The 24,139-nt window shown below is 41.3% G+C and overlaps 1 long non-coding RNA gene across 1 annotated transcript; it reads right to left on the minus strand.

Moving 5' to 3' along the window:
* Nucleotides 1-3,222: 3,222 nt before the first annotated feature.
* Nucleotides 3,223-7,906, minus strand: LOC142875643 (uncharacterized). Its single transcript, XR_012922962.1, has 3 exons — nucleotides 7,412-7,906; nucleotides 4,213-4,636; nucleotides 3,223-3,650 (listed from the first exon to the last, which is right to left on the minus strand). It is a non-coding gene; the product is annotated as an uncharacterized LOC142875643 (long non-coding RNA).
* Nucleotides 7,907-24,139: the final 16,233 nt, after the last annotated feature.

Consider the following 24,139-nt stretch of genomic DNA (forward strand, 5'->3'; position numbering starts at 1 on the left):
TTTACCTTGACACCAATACCATACTATCTTGATTACTATAACTTTACTATAACTTTACTATTACTATAAGTCTTGAAATTAGATAATGTTAACCGTTCAACTTTCTTCTTTTTTTCTAATTTGCTTTGGCTATTCAAGGCTCCTTGCATTTCCACATAAATTTTAAAATCAATCTGCCAATGTCTACAATAAAGCCTTCTGAGATTTCCATTTGAGTGTGTCGGATCTATAGACTACTTTGGAGAGAATGACATCTTAACAATATTGTCTTTTGATACATGAACATGATAAATTTTCCCCACTTAACTAAGGTCTTAATTTCTTTCAGAAATGTTTTATAGTTTTTAGTGTGCAGGCCTTATACATCTATTGTCAAATTTATTCTAAGTATTTCTTGGGTTTTGATATTACTATAAATGATATTTCAATTTTCAATTGCTCATTGCTAGTATGTAGAAATACTACTAACTTTCGTATATTGACCTTGTATCCTGCAACCTTAATGAACTCATTTATTATAGCAGCCTTCTTATAGATTCCATAGAATTTTCTACATAGACAACCATGTTGTCTGCAAGTGTAATATAATTTTACTTCTTTATTTCAAATGCATTTGCTTTCAATATCTTTAATTTCCAAGCAACTTTTTTGTTCTCACTGTTTAAATTGATGAAAATGTGTGAGGTTTCAAGTCCAATAGACTTGCTCAAAGTAGCTAGGCTTGAATCATTTTTCTGGGAGCCACCTAGGGCTCTCAACTGCAGAAGGGAACCACAAGGGAACAGGATGTGAGGTGGATGGCCTGGAGCAGGAGCTGGGAGCAGGGAAATTGGGAGAGGTTGAATTAGAGCCAGATCTTCCATGCCAACGAACCAGCACTAAGGAGGCTCTCACCCGGGGCCTCTTACCCCATGAGATCAAGCATTTAGGCACTTGCCACCCAGCAGGCATCAGTGGTCAGGCAGGCAATGTTGGCCAGAAAAGCACCAGCAACCAACAGAGAGAATAATACAACTAGTCAGTTAAATAAGAGACTCTTGTCCTCTTTCTCCCTCCACCCTGTTCCAACACAATGAAGGGTGTGAGCCCAGAAGAGGAGGGGAAGAGGCTAAATGAGCTCATTCTGCTCCCCCAATGTGAGGGAAAGGAATGCTGAATAAAAGATCACATCATGCACCAGCCCCCAAAACACACACACACACACACACACACACACACACACACACACACACACACACACACACACTACAGTCCCTGGAGCCACAAGCCTGTCCTATGACAGGGGAAATTGTTTAAATCAGATATGAGATTGGAATTTCAAACAAATCAGACTTCTAATAACCAAAGTGACCAGAAAATTATAAATTTTCCCTAATATGCCATTAAGGTATCTGCTATCCGTCATGGAAGAGAGTCAACACAGGTCAATGCGGAGCTGTGACACAGAAGAATAACAACTCCACGTGTACCGCAGCCAGTGGGAGGTTAATAAACCAGATATATCTCATTTAAAGGTGTCTCTCTATTAAATTAGTTGATTTCATATAGGTAATGAATTTATCTGGATAAAACCTGTTAGAAAGACTTTCCTGTGTAATGCCAGAACAACCTGTCCCCAAAGTGGCAGACCCCATAACCTGGGACCCTTTGAGTAGGGCTGGAGGAAGCACGTGGTCTTGCAGAGAGGATTCCATTCGAATGCATTAGTTGGGCCCTCCATGAAAAAGATGACACTGAATTTTCTCTGACTCTCTTAGCTTCACTTTCTTTGCCTTCGCAAAATGTCTGATTCCTCTTTTCTTCTTGCTTCTACATGCTTGGGATTTATCTCCGAAAGAACCATCTATTCCTCAAATACACCAGGCCTGTGCGTACCTATGAACTTCGGCATATGTCGCTCCCTCGGCTGGGAATGTCTCTTTCCCACTCACCACCTGGAAAACACTCGCTCATCCTTCAAGCCAGGCTTCTGCGACGCTCCCTCCCTCTCTCCCTCTGCAGGTGAGAACGCCCAGAATGCCTGCAGCCCTCCTCTCACTCCCACAGCGCTCAGTGTATTCCTTCATGGCAGAGATTTTTGTAAAAAAGATATTGAGTCATGTCTGCTGTCTTCTCCCTAACCCATCTCGAAAAACCTGGCTTCTGCAGTTCACAGGCAATTCTTCATCGTATAAAATTTAGGTAAGGGAAGAACAAACAAAGTGAAAGCAATCAGAGAGGCTCAGCTTGGTCTATACAATAACGAGGTGGCCTGAGAGGGACAGGAGAGCATCAGGGAAGCCTGCATGAGCCACGTTTGGGGGAGAGCGTGGGGGGAGTTTGTGGTGAAACAGGAAAGAGCTTTCAACAAATGGTGCTGGAATAATTAGACATCCATATGCGAAAATGGTTCCTCTGTACCACTATTGCAAATGTGAGGTGTGCAGGCAAGGGAGGAAGCAGATGTTTTGTTATGCTCTGCAAATGGGATTGCATTTAGCACACTCAAAGAACCTTCCATGGCGTTGAAATTGTTTTTCAGTCATTCTACATTCAAGCTATTGTGTCTTTGAATATGATCATGTAGCAAGACTGGGGCTTTATGCTAGTGACACCTGTCTTGTAAGTCTTAGGAACGGGAGTTTATTTTCATGTTTGTTTCCTTCTTTCATTCCCCCAACCCCACTCCAGACTCTCCTTCAGACACTGCCTGGGAATTAACCAAGTGGATACATATGGGAGGCTTCTGAGCTCTGGAATCAAACAGGTTTGGATTCTAATCCCAGCTCTGCCACTTAGTAGTTGTGAAACTGCTGACTCCCTAAGTCTCAGTTCCCCAACTGTAAAATGGTGGCAATCACTGTGCCTGCTACATGGAGCTGTTACGAGAATTAAATGCATTAATTAACACATGTTAGATACAAAGTACAGTGCCTGACACACGCAATCATGTATATGATATTAACAGATAAAGTGTATCTAAATATATTCAAACATATACAGACCTGTTCAGCTTCTGTTCTGAACCTACGCTTAGAAACACCCTTATCTTTTAGATATGTACATATTAAATCTGGCATCTAATATATTATGCATATGTGTTATGTAGAGGTAGATGTATAATATACATATATGTATTCATTTCTAAAAAGGAAGAAACACGTCAATAATAACACTATCACAATTATTTGTAAGTATGTTTAATTGGCTGAAAGAGAGCGTTACGCACATGAAACAAGAACACGTACATCACTTTAAACTATTCATCTTACTCATTTTGCATCATACACATTTCTCTGGCAGGCAAAGGTTAATAGAGAGTTTATGAAAGTCGGAATGCAATTAAGTCTCACAGGAATCTCAGCTGGAAGCCAGGCCAGTTTCCATGGCAACCAAAGGGCTCAGGCAAAAGGTGGGGGAGGGGGATTAATTTAAAGGCAAGATAAGCACATAAATATAGCTCTCCTCTACCTTTTCTTCTGAGCTCCAACAAGCAATCCTTGCTGCATTTAAATTATTATGCAAAGTTGAGTATATGTCAGATTGGGTTTTTTTATTTTCTAGAATTAAATGCATTTTGCCAAATGTTCAAAGGTGATTCCAGTTTTTAAAAATGTATCACTTCTCTGGATATTTGGTTTATAAGTGTGTCGGGTGTGAGTCTCCAATTCCTAAGGGAAAGTGGGTCGGGGCAGAAAGAGAGATTAAAAAGCACAGAACAAGATGTTGCGGATGATTAGAGTATGTTGTGAATAACCTTCTCAACATCAGCTAATGAGGTTTTACTTATGATCTCAGAAGTTGCCATCAGGCCAGAGGGAGAAAATATGGTCACAAGCAGAATTGGTTTTCCTGCCACAAATTTCACAACATTATTGAGTCAAAGGAGACTACCTAAGTCAAAAATCCTAGCACTTTGGGAGGCTGAGGTGGGAGGATCGCTCGAGGTCAGGCGTTTAAGACCAGCAAGAGTGAGACTCCATCTCCACTAAAAAAAATAGAAAGAAATTAATTGCCCAATTAAAAATATATTTAAAAAATTAGCTGGGCGTGGTGGCACATGCCTATAGTCCCAGCTACTCGGGAGGCTGAGGCAGAAGGATTGCTGGAGCCCAAGAGTTTGAGGTTGCTGTGAGCTAGGCTAACACCATAGCACTCTAGCCCGGGCAACAGAGCGAGACTCTGTCTCAAGAAAAAAAGAAAAACTTTAATTTTATCACCAGAAACACTTACCTTGAGTAGTTAACTGAGCACAGCCATGGTTGGAACCCAAGAATCTGGGGATCCTGATTGCAGCTCCTCTGTATTCTGGGAACCACTTTGTTCTCCTTTACTTCTTTCTTATATGCAGAATTTAGGAACATTCTTAACCATTTTCCATCCCAAGTAGTTTCCAACTGTTGAATTCCCTGATCCCCAAATTATTGCAGATGGTCTGATTTGTTTTTTAAAAACAGATGAGTCTCATTTTGGTATACGCCACTGAAACTCTTAATTCAGTTCACATTTGGCAAGCAATTTCAGATATGCTGTGAACACCGGTTTATGGAAGTTCTACAATCACTCGTCTGTTCTGTGCTGTCAGTTCAGCAGCTCCGTATTCGATGGCAGCAACATGCACCTGTACGCGCCCCAATGAAGTCTGGGTAAGGACAGCCTGAAAGAGAGAAGAGGCCAGAGAAATTTGCATAAGGGCCACAAGATATTGTTAAAACAATAGATGTCATGGTTGTTCCAAATCCAAATCTCTAAGGGGAAAACTTACACATGGAAATAAATCATCCTCCATGCTTTTAAAACTGTGTTCTGTCTGTACTTTTTGTGACATTATGGGGATCTCAAGATTTTGACATAATAAAGGAGATCAGGTTGCCAGAAGAAGGAACCCCCTGTGATGACTGTGGTCAGAGTGGAAACCCCAGGCCCACTTGGCTGGATCCCTTCTCAGGAATCCCTCCAGGCCGGGCACGGTGGCTCACACCTGTAATCCTAGCACTCTGGGAGGCCGAGGCGGGAGGATTGTTTGAGCTCAGGAGTTCGAGACCAACCTGAGCAAGAGCGAGACTCCGTCTCTACTAAAAGTAGAAAGAAATTAGCTGGACAACTAAAACTATATATAGAAAAAATTAGCCGGGCATGGTGGCACATCCCTTGTAGTCCCAGTTACTTGGGAGGCTGAGGCAAGAGGATCTCTTGAGCCCAGGAGTTTGAGGTTGCTGTGAGCTAGGCTGATGCCACGGCACTCTAGCCCAGGCAAAAAAAAAAGAATCCCTCCAGTGTCCAGGGGTTGATCAGCAATGTTGAGGCTGGGCTGGCTTGAAAAGTTTCTGCTCTCTGCAGAAACAGGGCACTTTTCATTAGCACCAACATGGAATGTTTGGGTTCACTACGGGATTCTGGCCGGAATGAAGTAAACCTTGCCCTGGTTAAATTGGGAGTCAAGAACACGGAACAGCTAAAGACTCATGGGAAATTTAGGAAAATCCTGTTGCATAGCCTCTAATTTTCATCCTGTGACTTCAAGTTCTTCCTTTTTAAAGGAAAAAGAAAATAGGGTAAGGAAAAATAGAATAGCATCATATAATATAATTGAGCCAGCCTCTGCAACAGTGAGCTCCTGCTACATTCCCAAGGTTTGCATTGAATGAAATCTGCAGTTTCTTTGCTTGAAATAAATAGAACAGATTAATTCCATGACTTCTCTGGGTCTCTGCCCATGTGTAAAAATGGCGCTTGGTGCAAGTGAGGTGATAGTGGCCCGACTAGAATACAAATCTCCATCTCTAATATTCTAAGACTAACAAAGGATGTAAAAAGTAAAGATCGGATGTTGACCTTAACCTATCTCTACAAATCACATTCTCTGAACTTCTTTCTTCATTCATTAAATAGGGATTAACCCTGCCAAGCCTACCGTGCAATGTTGTTATATAGATAAAATCAGATTGTGATTGGAAAAGTTTCGATTTTTTTTGTGAGACACTCCCTGGGTGTGGAGTCACTGTGTTTTCCTCCCTCTATGTTTTCCTAAGGGACACCTCCCCACCCACTGACTCTCCTTAACAGACAGCCGTGTTTTCTCATGTGTGACCATTTCGACTTCCGTGTGCCCACTCAGCCCCAGCTAGCGTCAAAGGCCACGTCTCCAACATTTGGTGAAAGACCTGTGTGGCCTTGTTCAAAACAGTAAACTGAGTCAATCAGACTAAATTTCCCAGAAATTCGAACCAAGACACATGGGAAACAATTAGTGTGTGAGTGGTGGGAACTGTAGTTAAAGGGTCCAAATAAACTGAGCAAGTTCAAATTAGAAGAAGCAAAAAGTAGGGGGAAAGAGGAAGGAGTGAGTTGGTGGCAGGACAGAAAGGAGACCGGAGGAGGTCAGGAGTAGAGGCCCAGGAGCTGCTGCCAACAGGGCTCTTAGAGGCTTATTGGAAAACAGATTCACCAAATCTTGCTTATCTCACATTCTGAATAGCTCTCCCCATCTCCTCCACCTTGGTCCATTATTATGAAATTAGTTAATTAATTAATATCCTTCCTACCATTCAACATAAATTCTTAAACCTACTTCACATGAGCTAATTTGATTGGGTCTCTGCAACCAAAGCATCTGAAAAATGCTTGCTGGTTAACCCTCCCCCTTGGCTTAGACAAATGTCTTTGTTCAAGTGTTGTAGTAACACTTGGCCTAAGTGCCTAGACCTGTTAAGTCTGTGCACACACAAATAGGCAGCACCTTGGTGGGTTGAGCCAAGTACTACACACACATCTCTCTACTAGTGCCTGGAGTTTTCAGCAGTATTATATCTTATCCTGAATAAGGCATTGGTTTTTCCCATTTGGGAAGGTAACACACTAGTGAAATGAGTCCTTTGGGAGAGATTTGCTCATATGATCAGACATTTTCCTGTCTCTTAAAACCAAAACAGCACACCAGGACATAGAATAGCAGCTTAGGGATGAAGGAATGGCTCCATGAGGTTCAAGGGACCTTAGAGACCAGGTGAATTGCCAATGGCCGAATAATGATCCCGAGACAGCAGGAACACGGTTTTTACCTGTGGGTCAGGTATTACCACAATCTACAGAAAAGACATAGAGGAAAGTATCATAGAATGTCAGAACCAGAGAGACTTCCGAGATCACCTGTTCTACCCATCCCAGGGAAAGAAAATGAGCAGGACAGGGAGGTCACATGGCTTGTTTAACACACACTACTGTAAGAAGCAGCCCACGAGAGAGCCCAGGGAGAATGCAAGAGTAGAACCTGCTCCCAGCTGAGCGAGATTCTCCTGCTGCACCACACGGCCCCTGTCAGAACCGGGCTCCATTTTGCTGTCTCATTTGGCCACTGACGAAGTTTTAATCAACATCCCAAAGGCCAACATTTTAGAGATAAGAATTGCTGAAATAACTGTAACTATCTCACCTCCATGAGCACACTGGTTCCAAAAGCAGAAGCTTGTTGCTTGAGAGTGATTTATTAAGGCACACAGAGGTTCTGTAACTTCGAATTTCCCAGCCCGAACCTTCACAACGAGGGACAACATCCAGGGCGATTTGCGGGGGATTGACTTGTGTTTACACTTAGATAAAGGACAATGAAGCAAATTCAATAACTTATTTTCCAGTTTCCACTTCTCCAGCTCTGAGCACAGCTGCTGCTATCATACCTTATTTTTAGTTGGAGAGAAAAGCAGATAACGACCGTGAACTTTCTGATTTTCTGATTTGAATCTCCCACTCAGCCTCTGCTGATACACTGATGGCTCTTGGCTTTTCTTCTCTGCTTTCACTCTTTCTCCTTGCGGTACTCACACAGGATGGGGACTCTCTCCCACGGTTGTTTCCATTTTCCTGCCTTCTTTATCTCGCTCACACAACGCACAAAGACACGCTCTCGCTTTGCTCCGCATTCTCGGGTTTATCCAGTAATTAGGTCCCTAAAAAAGTTTTCTGAGTATTTCAGGATACTTTCCAGATGGTTCTGGGTGATTCATACTCTTAACCGTTTAACGATTTTCATTGTTCCAAGCTTCTATCCAAAAAGATTTAAGTATAATCCTCCAAACTCTGAGTTATAACAGCATCATGATGACAATCGTGATGAATAAATTGTACAATCTCCAAGGCAGGTCTCCTGGTGAGTTCTTAATGATCCTTAATGTCATGCAATAATATCTTTCAAGTCTCCTGAAAAACTTCAGTTGACTTTGCAAAGTTAGATGTTAGCTTTCCAGAAGCCATGCAAACATTGCCACGCATTTGATAAACTGCATTTGATAAACTGCAACGCATTTGATAAACGCAATGCTGGGTGTGCTTCACGGCAGTGTATTTCCGGGGAAGCTGGTGCTGGACGGAATGCAAAGTCTCAGTTAACTGAAATGGTTGGTGTTTCTGAAGAGCACCAAATTGAAAGTGTGGAGACTAGGCCAGCAACTGACTATGTGACCTGCTGTCTCAACTTTGTCATTTTCCGAATCATGGGGAATTTGCAAGTCCTCTGAAGTTCCTCTTAGATCTATAATTCATGGTGAGATTGAGAATGGACTTCAGAATCACACAGTGCATAAAAATCATCATTATACAATTCAATGTTTATCGAGGACCTTTTAAGGCAGGATATTAGAGAAGAAACTTTGAGAGAACAAGAGGATAAATAGGGCATGATCTCTGCCCTCTGCTCTTCCCAGCCCAGTGCAGAGGAGGGACGAGTGGGAGTGAGGACCCACAATGCCCTGTGTCCACTCAAAAGACGAGGGTCAGCCTGCTGCCTCCACCACTGCACCCCAGCATGACCTCTGGTCCAGCTGGCATGGGCTCAGCAGCCATGGGGGTGTGGCTCCAACTGGAGGTCAAACGTTATAAAGTGACAATAAAATGACATCTTCCTGATAGGTTGCAGAAGACAGAACAACCAAAGCATTGGAGAAATCAGTAAAATTTGGAGGTGGGAGAAGCAACTACTTTCCTCATCTATACCTTGCTGTTTGCCAAGTCATCCAGCAATATGAATAGCCTGGGATCTGACAGCAATGAGGAGGACTGTGACCCAATTTGGGAGGAAGTGGAGGAGGACAAAAAAGGCTTGAATTCTGGGGACAAAGAGGACAGTTATGTGGGGGTGACCAGTGATTTGGAGAGTGAGCACCAGATGCCTTTGAGCCCAGTGCTTACCAGGAGTCTGTGGATGCCTTCAGTGAGCACATGACCAGCTTAGCCTCTATTCTAAAGGCCAGAGATGCTCACTACTATCAGCTGTGCCCTCCCAACAGCACTGGGCAACTGGTCTCAGTGATGAGCCCCAGTAAAAGGAGGAGGAAATACACACTGACTAACGTTGAAACATAGATCTCAACAGCAAGTCACAAAGTTGCTGCAGGATAAGCCTCCCCACCAAACCTCTGCTGGAGTTGTTTTATCCAAGCTCCTAGGAAATCCTGGAGCTATCTCCTTACAGAGAGCAGGGCAGGGGCCACAAAGATCCAGAAATTTTGTCTTACCAAGGTGGTCTCCTTCCCAAGCCAACAGATTGATGTTAACAAACTTCAGTTTTCTAGTCTCTGAAGCCATTATATCATTGAAGCAAGTGCCACTGGAATACCTATGAAATACATAGGAAATGCTGTGGTTGTGGATCGGTGTGATGTTTGCCACATCTGCCAACAGAGGCTAAAGCATTCATACACATTTGGCCATTGTTAATCTCTGTGAGGACCGCGTCCTGCATTTCCCCTGCTTCCAGACCCTCACCACCCATCTCCATTGTGAACCAGGGCTAGAATTGTGTGACACATTGTGTGTGACTTTGTTCTTGTATGAAAAACAACCAGGAGAAATGGACTCACCTGAACCTTTGGAGAGGCAATATAACCACGGGTGGCACCAGCTGAACATGCTTTGAGGGCTGTGTTGGGCAGATTGATGTCTTTGAGCTTCCGTGGTCAACCTAGACTGTGGAGTTCAGCCAGGACCTTTGGGAACATCTTTCTTGGGAATCACCAATGAACAGCATCAAAGTCTTTTTAGACATGCGTGTAGCTAAGTGCTGCTTGAGATAAATATCTGGAAACTATCTGAGGTGACAAAACACAGCCAGATTGGATTGAGGCCTTTGGGTCACTTGGGACTGTGTCCAGGGTGAGGGGAAACTGTCAGAGGTGACCTCACAGCCCCTGTGAGCTGCAGTGAGGGCTCCCAGTTGCTTCCCACCAAATGGTGCAAGGCTTAGAGGGCACAAAAAAAGGGGGGAAGAAAGTCCAGGAAGATGGGCTGCACTTGGCTCTGACCCCATCTTTGGTTTTGTGAAAGCCCTTTCTGGATCACCCAGACACTTGAGGGCACATCCAGTCTTTGATACACTTCATCTCACCACTTGTCCTCCCTTTCCCAGCCCCCTAGAGAAGAAATAAGAGAGAAGCTCTTGTCCTTGGGCTTGTTTGTTCATGGGCAAAGGCTCTGGCATTACTCCGGCCTTTGAATAATGAGAATGAAAAAAGGGCAGGCCTGAGGGCTTTGTCCTACAGAACAGAAACATTGAAGGAGCTGGTGGACTAGGAGCAGAGCATCCAGTAGAACACTGAGAAAGCCTGAGCAGGTGGCCCAGGGAGAGCCAGAGGGAATGTAGGAAAGCGAGAGCAGGTGGCCTGTCATCCACATCAGGTACCACAGGGACCCATGTGGAAAGTGGGACCTGGTGCCGCTGTATGACTTTATACTGGCATTCACATTACATAATCACATTAAACCTCTGGCCAAATTATGCTGAAACTCTAAAGGGGAATTTTGCATTTGGGGATTATAAGTAAAAGGTCAAAGTGAACTCTTTGATGCAGTAGTATAGGGACCAACCCTTGGTATACTGTGACAGTTGCTTATGTAAGTGACTTCCCTGAATTGAACTTGGCAATTTTTCCTGTGAAAGCTCCTTGCAATTCATAGGCTATTTTTCATTTGATGTCATATATTCGATGCTTGGTACATGCTCTGACACATGATAGTTGCTAATGAATATTTATTGAGTGAATGAACTAATAAACATGGATTTATTGAATGCTTACTATGTGCTCAAGCTGTGCTAGGCATAATAATGAGTAATGTATTCATAATCCTCAAAAATTTTTATATATTTTTTTAATTTGAGGAAACGTCTTAAAGTAAGAAAATTTTAAAATCTCACATTATCTACATATAATATTTTTTGAGAATTCAGTCAGATTGTAAGCAATATTTCTTTCTTGTTTCTTGTTTTCTAGTTTTCTCATTGAGGACTTAAACCAAAAGCAATATCAGTTCAGTGACTTTGTGAATATATATATATATATAAATTTGACTTCCATAACTTTAGTACATTTTGGATTTTATTCTGGTTAGAGTAGTCACATATCTTGTTTGAAATGGAAAAAAAAATCTATAAATCTTTCAAGCAAAAAGGAGAAATCTAAAAGTCCTTGGTTATCTGACATAATCAATGTTAACTGCAGAAATTCTCAGAGTTCAAGTACATTGTGAATTCCTAACAAGGACAATATTATTTATAAATCTCCCAGTCTTATTTGGCCATAAAATGGTATTTTGTGGTATGCTTATTAAGGTCCTGTGAAACCCTGGGGTTTTATGGAACACACACTGAAAAATGCTGTATTAGTGAAGAAATCCTTTATCATTTCCCAACCTCCCACCCACCTTAAGGCCATTGGTATGTGTTTAGACTGTCTCATATATTCAAAAAAGGAAACTGTCCAGATTAGGAGGTGACCCTGTGCTAGCTTGTGTGAGGGTGCTGGAACTCAGAATCAGACCTGGAGAATGTGGGGTTCAGCTTCGCCTGATTGTGCAGCATGACATTGTGATTCCTTTGGTTTGGTTTGGTTTGCTTTGTTTTAGGTCATGATAAAGGCATTCCTACTCACTGTCTTTCAACACTTTATATACTAAGAACAAATCAATCTCTTTCTATACAGAAAGAGTATATGAAAAATTCACTCTCTTTGTATGTGCTTGTAACTTTCTAAAGGGATCAGCATTTTGTGGACTTATGATATAACAGGAATAGGATTTACCCTCCCATCTGAAACAACTAAAAAACTAGATAAAAAATAGATTAAAAAACTAGATAAAAAATAAGAAACAGATTCTCAAAAGATTTAATATCAGGCAACAAAAGACAGTAGTCCCTGAGATACAGTAAATAAATGAGATGAACTTTACAGTTGCCCCAGCTTACTACCTGGAAAAGTTTTCAGGCCATAGAGTAGGAAGGGTAGAGTCAGAAAATGTCCAATGTTCATGAATTGACAAGAGCAAACTGGGTCTAAGAAGACAAGGCAGCTAGAGTTTGCAAGCCACAGAAAAGACAAAAGAGAAATACATAAAGGACTCTGGATATTTGAAGAGAATTTCCCTCAAATATTCGGTTGAGTACTGATTAGCACATGTATATGGGAAAGTATCTCAGGCCAGAGAAAGAATCACCAAAAGGATTGAAGAGAATAATCTCTGGCACTTATATAGGGCTAGGAATAGTGGCTATTCCTAACAGCCAGAGTAGAAAATCTCATAATCCATGGAATATTGTAATCAAAATACTGTAATCAAAAGTGTGGTTCCTCAGTTATGGGGGGAGAAAAAACTTAACCCTAGAATAAATGCTTCTCTGGTTCTATCTGAAAGTCTTTAAAAGCAATATCTGAACAGATCAAACTGTTTCCAACTAATTTAACTACATCCTTGAGCATGTAAATTCACAAAGTCTAAATCAACTATGAATCAAGAAAGAGTTAAATCACACTTCTAAATCACCTATGGGTCAAAAAGAACTAAAAAAGAAATTATGAAATATTTTTGAATACAATTAAAATGGAAACACAACATATCAAAAGGTGTGGGATTCAGATAAAACAGTACTTAGAAATTTATAGCACTAACGGCCTATATTAGAAAAGTAAAAAGGTCTCAAGTCAATGATACTTGCTTTTACCTTAAAAAGCTAGTGAGAGAAGACTATAACTCAAATTAAACAGAGGAAAGGAAGTAATAAAGATCAAAACAGAAGTCAACAAAATAGTAGACAATCAGAGAAATTTAATAAACCCAAACCCTGGTTCTCTAAGATCAGTAAAACTGCTAAATGTCTAGCCAAAGGGATCAGAAAAAAAGGAGAGAAAACATAAATTACCAATATTAGAAATGAAAGAGGTGACATCACTTCAGATTCTATAGATATTAAAAGAATAACAAAGGAATGTTATAGTTTTATGCCAAGAAATTTAAAGACTTAAATGAAACATATAGGCTTTTTGAAAGACAAATTACCAAAGGTGACTCAAGACGAGTTAAATCACTAAATTGCCCTCTCCATGAAAGAAATTCAGTTGCAGTTAAAAAACCATTTCATTAAGAAAACTATAGGCTCAGATGGCTTCACCTATAAATTCTATCAAATATTTAAAGAAGAGATAATGCCAATTTTACACAAACTCTTCCAGAAAACAAAGGAGGAGGGAATATCTCCCAATTTATCCTACAAGTTTACCATTACTCTGATGCCAAACCAGACAAAGAAGTTACAAGAAAGAAAACTATAGACCAGTATCTCTCATGAATACAGATTGCAAAAATTCTTAACAAAATGTAAGCATATTGAACCCAACAATATATTAAAAAGATGATACATCATACTTAAGCAGAGTTAGTTTAACTTTTGGAAATCAATCAATGTAAATCACCATATGAAGTGTTTAAAAAGAAAAACTGTATGGTCAATTCAATAGGAACACAAAAGAATTTGACAAAATCCAACATTCATTCTTCATTACAACTTTTAGCAAACTAGGAATAGAAAGAAACTTCCTCAATGCTACCATTTGCAACAACAAGGGTGATTCTTGGGGACATTTCTAAATGAAATAAGTCAGACAAAGAAAGACAAATGCTGTATGATCTCACTTATATGTGGAATCTGAAATAGTCCTAGAAGCAGAGAGTAGAATGGGGCTGCCAGAGGTTGAGAGGAGGAGGAAATGAGGAGGTGATGGTTAAAGGATACAAAATTTCATTTATGCAAGATAAGTAAGTTCTGGAGAGCTACTATATAACATAGTGCCTATAGCTAACAATGCTGTATTGTATACTTAAAATTGCTAAGTGGGTAGGTCTTACGTTAAATGTCTTACCAACCCACATACACACACCCCATAATAATAATAATAAAAAGGGTGGGAGGAAACTTTCAGAGGTGATGGATATTTTATGGTCTTGATGGGTTCATTGGTGATGATTTCATGAGTGTATATTTATCCCCAAATTCACAGAGATATATACATTAAATGTGTTCAGCTTTTTACATGTCAATCATACGTCAATAAAATAGAAGAAAGAAAAAAATTGATCTTCAACCTGATAAAAGATATTTATGAAAACCCTATAGCTAATACCATACTTAATGGTATTCATCAATGGATGAATGCATAAAGAGAATGTGGTATATACACAAAATGGAATGTTATTCAGCCATAAAAAAGAACGAAATTCTATCATTTGCATAACATGGATGGAACTGGAGGCTATTATGTTAAGTGAAAAAAGCCAAACACAGAGAAACAAATATTGCATGTTTTCACTCATATGTGGGAGCTAAAAAAGTGAATCTCATGAAAATAGAAATTAGTGCTTACAAGAAAGAGGCTAGGAAGGAGAGGGGGCAGTGGGGACAAAGGAGAGAAAAAAGAAAAAAAATGTATTTATTAGCACTACACTACACACTTAAAATGGTAAAGATGGTAAATTATACATGTATATTTTACCTCAATAAGAAATTTTTAAAACAAGGTTTAATGCGGAAGTGCTTATGAGAACCCAGCTGTCTTCTATTAAACCAGACATTAAGGTGATTATATAAATGTAAAACAACATCTCTTTCTAATTAATTTGTTTTGGAAAATATACTTATTTTTTGTAAAAAATATGTTATTTATGTTAACATGTAATAAGTTGATTGCTATTTTACATAGATGATTAAAAACATTTTTAATAAATAAATGTGACAAAGGATGTGCAAGACCATAGCTTCAAAACTAAAGAACATTGATGGAATGAGTTAAAAGCAACTTAATATGCGGTACTGTTAAAAATTGAGTCAACACATTCTTCATACCTGGAACATATAGGAGGAAAAAACCCACAAGGTTATTTTTCTTTTCTGCACCTTTCTCATTTTATTTCATTTCCAGGTCAAGACTTGTTTCTTGATTTTAGAAGAAATCAAATAACAACAGGTATAGTTAAAGACAAAGAAGTGAAGGGGATTATTTAAACCACAGAAGCAGAATCTTAGTGCTGTTTTGCCAAGAATTTCATATATGAAGCATTATTTAGTCAGTAGGGAAGGATCATTTGTTCCATATCTCCTCAAAGGACAAGAAATCAATCTTCACAGAGGCGAGATGTAAAAGAAAAAATAAATGCACAAAAGTAATAGCTTTGGGTGCTCCTGAGAGCAAGGTATTTACACACCTGAAACTCATGATCCTGATGAAGACCAAAAGGCTGGGCAATCTGACCCTTAGGCTTCCTTCCAGCCTTCTAGATCTTGCTTCTTGTGTCTTTATAGCCATGATCTGCAGGTCTATGGCTTCACCACATTTTCACATTAGCCAGAAAACCCAGCCTGAGTATGTTGGCTTTTTATTTCGAATTTGAATTTGCCAAGGTAGACCACTCGACCTCTGGGAAATGCTCACCTGGCAAATCACTCAGGCCACCCCCTAGTCCATTTGGTGGTTGATTTCATCATATTTTCTGACCAAAAACACTTTCCTGGACTGGAGGGCGGAGGGGATGGGATTGCTAGGACTGACACTACTTTCTGACAGGTCGATCAGGTGGGGCGGAGGATGGGGACTCTGGGGATTTCAGCCACAATTGCCAGGGATTCCTGTTGCATCCTAAAAATAAAAGGGCATGTGGCATCTCTGGCCACCTCCCTGGAATGTACCTCAAAACCCTTTACTACAGAGGCCTTAGATTATTTCTTTTCTTTTCTTTTCTTTTTTTTTTTTTTTTTGAGACAGAGTCTCACTCTTGTTGCTTGGGCTAGAGTGCCGTGGCATCAGCCTAGCTCACAGCAACCTCAAACTCCTGAGCTCAAGTGATCCTCCTGCCTCAGCCTCCCGAGTAGCTGGGACTACAGGCATGGGCCACCATGCCCGGCTAATTTTTTCCATATATTTTTAGTTGGCCAATTAATTTCTTTCTATTTTAGTAGAGAAGGGGCTCTCAGTGTTGCTCAGACTAATCTGGAACTCCTGAGCTCAAACGATCTGCCTGCCTCAGCCTCCCAGAGTGCTAGGATTACAGGCGTGAGCCATCCCACCCGACCTAGATTTTTCTTAAACTATCTATCACTGCATGTGAGTTACATTTCATTCACACGGTTCACTATGAGTGCTCTCATCTTCCGGGTGGCCACAGCCAAGTGAGGGCATTTCCCCACTTCTCTCGGTGGTTAGCTCATTTCCTATTAAATCCTGAATTGTTACCTTCCCTAATTCATTACTACCTCCCCTTTGAAGCTGCAGCTACGATTTTAAAAACTCATCACAAAGCTCCTCCAGTCTCTTGATATTTTGAAGATACACCTGATGGTGTCAGAGAAGCATTAAATTGGGAATTCGTAGTTACTGCCGCTGCTGCTTCAGAAGACTGGGAGCTCTTTGATATGAAACGAGAAAAATCGCCATAGTCATTCATCCCTACCTAAGTAAATATAGAGAAACTTAGGGAAAAAATAGACCAAAAAGCTTCAACTCCAATGCTTATTCCATTTCTCTTAAACCTGACAGACTCCTATTAGCAGATAAAGTAGGCTTCTGCCAAAAATAACATCTATATGAATAAACAAAGCCTGCCATCAACTAGCTGTACTTAACAGAGTCTGGGAAAAGAACATTATTCGATGTGTTGAATAATGACCTGACCTGACCCCCAACTTCCACTCTGGAAGGTGACCCAGTCCTTTGGAGGACAGCTGATTGTCCAGAGAATTTTGGACCCTAGAAAAGCCTTAGGAATTGTCATGGGGCCTGGCGAGACTAAGAACCATTTTGCTTTGGTTTGAGCGACGTTTACAGCCTGACACTGAACACACAGTAGGAAGCAATACGCCCACCCCAGCCCCCCCCACCCCAGGAGGCCACATGGATCTGATCAGGCAGGAAATTTAGAGGGTTGAGAATATGAGGCGCCTAGGTAGCACCTTGGCCTGGGTACATCAGCAATTTCTCAGTGACTTCTTTCTCTTCACTTAAAGGTTGGGTCAGGCTGGAAGCAATCTTTTCATCCACAGGTACTGTGGGTTCTAAGAACACAAGAAAACAGTGATTTGGGTTGGCCCTAATTGGGAAAGGGGAAATTAGGAGACATTATGGCAGAATCTACCCTTTCTCCCCAAGCCCTTTCAGGTTTTCTACACCTCAGTGTTAACGCTGTCAGTGGCAGGAAACTACGTGGAACTCAGTCACTTTTCTTATGAATCCTAAAGAGGAAGGAGGCCAGATGACAGATGCGTGTTATTAATGGAACGTATGCTTAAGTGGGTTCATAGCATTAGTATGTTTCAAAAGAAAACTCGGCCTCAAGCTTTTTTGGGCGTTTTATCGTAGGAGTTTGATGCCTAGGAAAGACGTAGCTGGGTGGAGCCCGGGGCAGGGTGGGTGGAGGATCTCAACAGAAGTGAGGCTGGGAAAGCTTGTGAGGAGGCTGGGCTGGAGTTCTCACTAAAGCAGTAGCCGTGGAAGGAGAAAGAAGGGCCCCAGTCTCCTCCAATTGCCACAGAAATGACAGTCACTGAGTCATCCGCCAAATTCCCCAAAACTGACTCTGGGCAAAGTAGGAAGCAGAGGGTGCAGGGGCTATGAAGAGAAGAGGTGGTTCCTATTAAGAGATGTTGCTTAAGTTAGATATGAGCAAGTTAGAGACGGCTGTAATTGAATTCTGTATGCAAAGCAAAGTCACTTCTTGGTTTCTTAAACCTTTAGCCATAATGATCAATGAGGTTGAATATCATATGTGCCCCCATTCAGTCAATTTTGGTTTATCATGAGACTGCCAAGATATAAGTTGGAAGCAGTCAGGAGGTATTCAACACTAAGCAGCAGCCCTAGGCCCTCATAGAAATGTTTCGAGTTTAAAAAATGAAGACCTAGCTGGCGAGCTGCCTGCTCTTTTAGAAAAAGCCTGAACTCCCTGAAATGGTGATCGCCACACATTGGTGGGCACAAACATCACCAGAATCGTTTGTTTTCATTTGTTTCAGACAATGTTCATAAATGCTCATTAAAGCATTTTTAAGGAGGCTTCTCTTTAAAATACTTATCAGATAATTCCAACATCTGTGTTGTTTCGAGGCTGGCATCTGTTGATTTTTCTTCTCTCATTCAAGTTGAGAGTTCCCTGGTTCTTGGCATGATGAGTGGACTTTTATCATATTCTAGCTATTTGGGGTGTTATGTTATGGGGCTTCAGATCTTATTTAAACCTTTTGTTTTAGTGGGTGGAGGAGAGGCATTAACTGTTGACCACTGGCAGGGGCTGGAAGTCCAGACTGCTTGTCAAAATCCATCCTCCTTCGATACCATGGTGGCAGTCGGTGGGAGCTACTCAGTGGGAGTTACTCATAAATGCTCCCTGAGTGGTCTCCACGGCACTTCGGGGTAGGGGCAGCCCGTCACCACAGGGCGGAGGCAGAAATCCAGGATCCCTGACCCACCCCCTCATGATGCAGGGGAAAGAGCGCCTCATTGCCTCCAGGTGAAGATGGATATCTAGATTTTCCAACCTATACTTTTCAGCCTTTTCAACAGGTAAGGGGGAGACAATGTTTCTTCCCTGATGTTTTGATGGTGTCAAGTGTTTATTGTCAAAAAATTGCATACATAATATTCCACACATAATGTCCAGGGGGTTTAGTTTCACTTTTTAGCTTAGTGGTTAATCCCTAACTAATCTACCTTCTTCTCTCTACCTTTCAGAGACTTTGTATGATTTTTTTATATGTAATGTCCAGGGGTCTGGGGAGTTCCTACTTTGTAGGAAAGTGAAGGAGAAATGCACTTACTCCACTTGTCTAGAAATGGAAGTCCTACACTGTGTTTTCTAAAATGCACATTACTATTCACCAACCATGTGGGAAATTCTACTTCCATTACATCAGCATGAAAGCCAGGAATACTAAAGCAGCCAAACCCAGAAAGAGGGAAGAGGACACAGTTTAAGCTCCATAAATACAACAAAACTGAATAACATGGTTACAAAAATGACCATAATAATGCAAACCTGTTTTCAAATATTTGTTGGATTCCATGACATTTGATCCTTGTACCATTAATAGAAGAGCCCAAGATAGTGATATGACTTGCCCAAAGTCACTGAAAGCTGGCCTTACTAACAACCTACCTAACAGAGAAAAATAAACTATCAAACCAAAAGTAAGAGAAATAAGCTCACAACACAAGCAACCCCCTTTGTTTTGTTTAATTAAAAACACCTGCGGCCTAACTGGTTATCTCCAAGAGTCTCGTTTTCTCAGCCTTGAAGAGCCCTAGTTGGACAGCAGGGGTGTGAGCTGTCTGCCTCCACTCTTGCCAGACAGATTCCAAGGACTCAGATAAGCCGGCTTCACAAAGAAAAGAAAAAACATGAGAAAAGCCAACCCCCGCAGCCCCGCAGCTGCTCCTGTTATCAGCCTGCTGGAAAAAAAAAAAAAAAAGCCATTTTTATCCTTTAAAACCCCAGCCGCTTTTCCTCAGCTGTCCGGCATTTTCACTCCTTTGTCTGTGAAGTGACTCCTTTCTCTCCTCTTTCTTTCTTTTCTACTGTGGCCATTGGCCATTCCCTCCTTCACTCTCTCTCTCTTTCTTTCTCAGAGAAATAAACAAACTTTTACTTCTGCACATCCTAATCACGGTCTGAGAATTCTTTCTTAGCAGAGTATGGACTTCACACCCTAGCAGTCACATTGCTAATTAACTAAATAGAAGGACCGACAACCCAGTTTTTCTGCTTTCTGGCTCATTTGCAGCCCACCTTAGCATCGGAATTCTTCTGTGTTTAGGGCCAGCTCCAGCCCTCCAACCCTCTTCTAGGTGAGTGGTCCTCGACCTGGCCACACAGTGAGGTTATCTGGGGAAACTTTACAAAATGCTTGTATTAATACCTAAGACCCATCCCTCTCTCCCCAGAGATTCCCATCTCTACTCTCGGTTGTGGCCTGAGCAGCAGGATTTTATTTCATCCCCTTGGATGATTCTAATGTGCAGCTGAGGATGAGAACCACTGTTTTTGTGTTTTCTTCTATCTCATATAATTAATTGTAACCTCCTTCCTTTAAAGAAAAACACCAGTGTTTTTGCTAATAGCAAGAAGGAGAAACAGCTGGAGGCAAAATTTGCTTCTAGGCCCCCTTTTGCTAAGCCTCTGTCACAACTGTGGAACATGCTATGCTGTCACTGGCAAGTCATGTCTCGCAAGCATTTAGGAGGATGAAAAGGTTCAGGAGGTATTAAAAGAGGATCAGGAGACAAGGGAGTGATAATGAGTTGGCCACCAAGTTTGCTGCAAAGTGAGTGTGCAGCTGGCAGTCGAGGGGGCTGGAGGGGACAGCAGCCAGGGCTGGATCTTCCCCGCACCTTCCAATTTTTTCAATAGATGGATGTTTCCACTGAGATTCCCAAATTAACATTTTTAAGTTACAAAAACAAGAATGCTGCAGCAATCAGGAGCATAATACTGCCCCCAAGTGGAATGAAACCTAAATGACACCTCGATGTCATAGAGCTTAGAGATAACTGGTTCTGCTGGGAGAGAAATACCACCTGGGAGACAAAGCTGCTGAGTTCTAAAAGTGCTTATGAGAAACAAATGTGTTGCTTTCTTTATCTGAAATAAGTTTTACGATAGAAGATAGCAGTGATCCACGAGGGACTATTTACTTGCAGGTAAATGTCCTACAGTGTCATTGTGCATATAATAAAATTTCCAATTATGAGTGTATATGGGTAAGGTTCATAATCTTTAGGTAGATACAATCTGACTCTTTTTCTGAAAAAACAAAAGCAAAGTCTGAGAAAACTCTCAATATATTCCCCAAATGGAAATTAAATCATTTTTTTTTGTACCAAAGATATTTAAAACAGAGTTTTGTAATTTGGCTTCTCAAAATTTTGAAATTTATTTCTGGGTCCAGTGTTTATGAATGGATGCTGAAAAGCAGGAAAAGGCAAGTGCTGTAAAGAAGAAGATGGGATCAGGTGCTCCTAAGACAAATAAATATTGCAGGCTGCAAGCCCACCTGGGGTATTTCTCCATCTCCTTCTTTGGTCACTCAAATGTGTTCACTTACCTGAGTGTGTTAAGAGGGGAATGGAAATTGCAGGAGGAATTGAATGATTTTATAAAGTTACTCTAAAAGGGCACTCTTGCTCTCTGCATCAGATTCAGCCCAGCCTATTGGGAAACACGCAATTCTTTTGGAAAAACTCTGTGAACAATGAACTCTCCAAAAATTCTTCTGACCAAAGATCTTATTTTACTTGTTATCCCGGAGCTCCTTGAGTTCCCAATATGGGGCGAAGTGAGGAGGGAACCTCCCCACAACAGCCTCTGTAAATGAGGAGGAGGACGCCAACCAGAGTCATTTGCAGAAGTAGGAAGGAATACTGGTTAGACAGGTATGATTAAGACCCCCAGTGAGAAAAGGTCGCTGCTATGAACTCTCCTTATCACCCATAAGTTCGATGTTCCCATCAGTCTTGATCAAAATGTAACATATTGTGAAAAACGGGCAAAGCTTTCTATTAAATGCATGAAACTGAGCCAGAAACTGGATTTGGAAAATATTGTTTCTTTCAATACTACACCAAGTCCCTACCCCAGGCCAATTAAGTCTGGATCTCTGGGAACCTGGGGCAGCATCTCACAAGTTTTCTTGATATTAAGAATCTCTTGGGGCCGGGCACGGTGGCTGACGCCTGTAATCCTAGCACTCTGGGAGGCCGAGGCGGGAGGATTGCTCGAAGTCAGGAGTTCGAAACCAGCCTGAGCAAGAGCGAGACCCCGTCTCTACTATAAATAGAAAGAAATTAATTGGTCAACTAATATATATATATATAAAATTAGCCGGGCATGGTGGCGGGTGCCTGTAGTCCCAGCTACTCGGGAGGCTGAGGCAGAAGGATTGCTTGAGCCCAGGAGTTCGAGGTTGCTGTGAGCTAGGCTGACGCCACGGCACTCACTCTAGCCTGGGCAACAAAGCGAGACTCTGTCTCAAAAAAAAGAATCTCTTGGGTCCTTGCTAGACTTGGAAACTCTCAGGCCCCTCAGACCTTATCCCAGACCCATCTTAGTCTGAAGAATCCATGAAACCTTCCCCAGAAAAGCCCCTCTTGAACACTGATTTAAAGATAAGCAAGAGGTAGTTAGGTGTGGTGAGGGCAAGGAGGAAGGTAGGTGTATATTTTAAGTATATGGGGGGGCCCAAAGTTTACTATTATCTTATAGTCTACTAGCAGAAGTAGAATATGTACCCCAGACATTGGAAAATAGGGCAATATGTTTTAAGTGTCATGGAATGAGAAGCTTTGCAAAATGAAATAAATGTTTGGGGTAGGAATAGTGATTGGGGAAGTATGGTGGTGCAGATGTTGCAGGACTTGCAGAGTTCCATTCTTGGAGACTTAAGATTTCTGAGTGGAAGGGAAAGGATAAGCAGAGATAAGGTGCAAGAGAGAAGCAGGACAGTCCATGAGCTGGCAGCACATGGGGTGTAGGAAGGAGGGCAGTGAGAATGCAGCAGTATTGGGGCAGATCCCAGAGGGCTTTGAGTGACAGCTTTAGAGATTTTTCTCTCTCCTACTTTTTCTCTCCTGAGTGTTGCATCATTTTGAAACACGATTTCTGTTCTTGCCCTTGAAAGAGTTTCACCTACTACCAATATTCCTACTGAAAATCTTCTCATCTCTTTCAGTCTTCAGTATTTCCAATTTGGGCACATCAAATAATCATTTGAAAAGATTAAGTTGTGACAGATCTCTCCCCAGCCATCCTCAGTCTCTCAGGAAATAAGAAATTACAGATAGGCTAAGTAAGTATGTGTGCACTCATATAAAAGCAGTAGTATAAGTGGCTTTTGCTGGTTATTTTCCATTGTTCTTTGTATTTAACTCAGCTTGAATTAACTATGATTTTATTTTCAAATTAGTGTTCTCAAAGGAAAATGTATTAGACTAAGGCTTTTCATTTGGAAAACCATAACATTCTCATTACCATTTCAATGACCATTTGGTTATTAAAAATGATCATTCATGCTCATGGGCAGCGAGCCTGAATCAAGGCCAATAATGAGAGAGGAGAGCATTTCTCAGGCTTCTAGGTCTCAGCTGCTAACCTCATCTAACTCATCACAGCCAGGGTTTGTCTGCTCTCAGTGCCAGGGATAGTCTTTGCAGTCAAAGATACCCATGGTATAGTGCTGCTTAAAATAGATTTTGTGACTTAAGGATGTCTCTTGTTGCCTAATTTAAATGGAATGAATGACTATTGGTTTGAAGCCATACTGATTTGTCTGACTCTTCTACTTCAAGGAACAGATTCATTCAGGATAAGGGATTTGGTTTAAGCACCTATAGGGAGTCTACTCTGGTCTGAATGTGTCCCTTAAAATTCATCTGTTGGAAACTTAATCTCCAATGCAACAGTCTTAGGGGGAGAAGCTTTGGAGAGGTGTTTGGGTTATGGGGGCTCTGACCTCATGAAAGGATTAGTGCTTTATTAAAAGGGCTTGATAGAGAAAATTTGTCTTTTTTTTTTCCCCCCTCCTTCCACTTTCTGCCTTGTGAGGATGCAGCAAGAGAGCCCTCACCAGATGCCGGTGGCTTAATTTGCACTTCCCAGCCTCCAGAACCGTGAGAAATCAATTTCTGTTCTTTATAGATTACCTGGTCTGTGGCATTCTATATAGCAGCACAAATAGAGTCTAAGGGAAGTAAAAAATAATCAAGACCTAAGGTGAATCTTAGGACCAACTACTCCCTCCATCCTCTCCTGGGCCACTGGCTACTCCCTCTCACACATGTCTGTTTCTCTCTGTGGATAAGCTCTA

This window comes from Microcebus murinus, chromosome 14, assembly GCF_040939455.1.
Source record: "Microcebus murinus isolate Inina chromosome 14, M.murinus_Inina_mat1.0, whole genome shotgun sequence".
NCBI classification, from domain to species: domain Eukaryota; kingdom Metazoa; phylum Chordata; class Mammalia; order Primates; family Cheirogaleidae; genus Microcebus; species Microcebus murinus.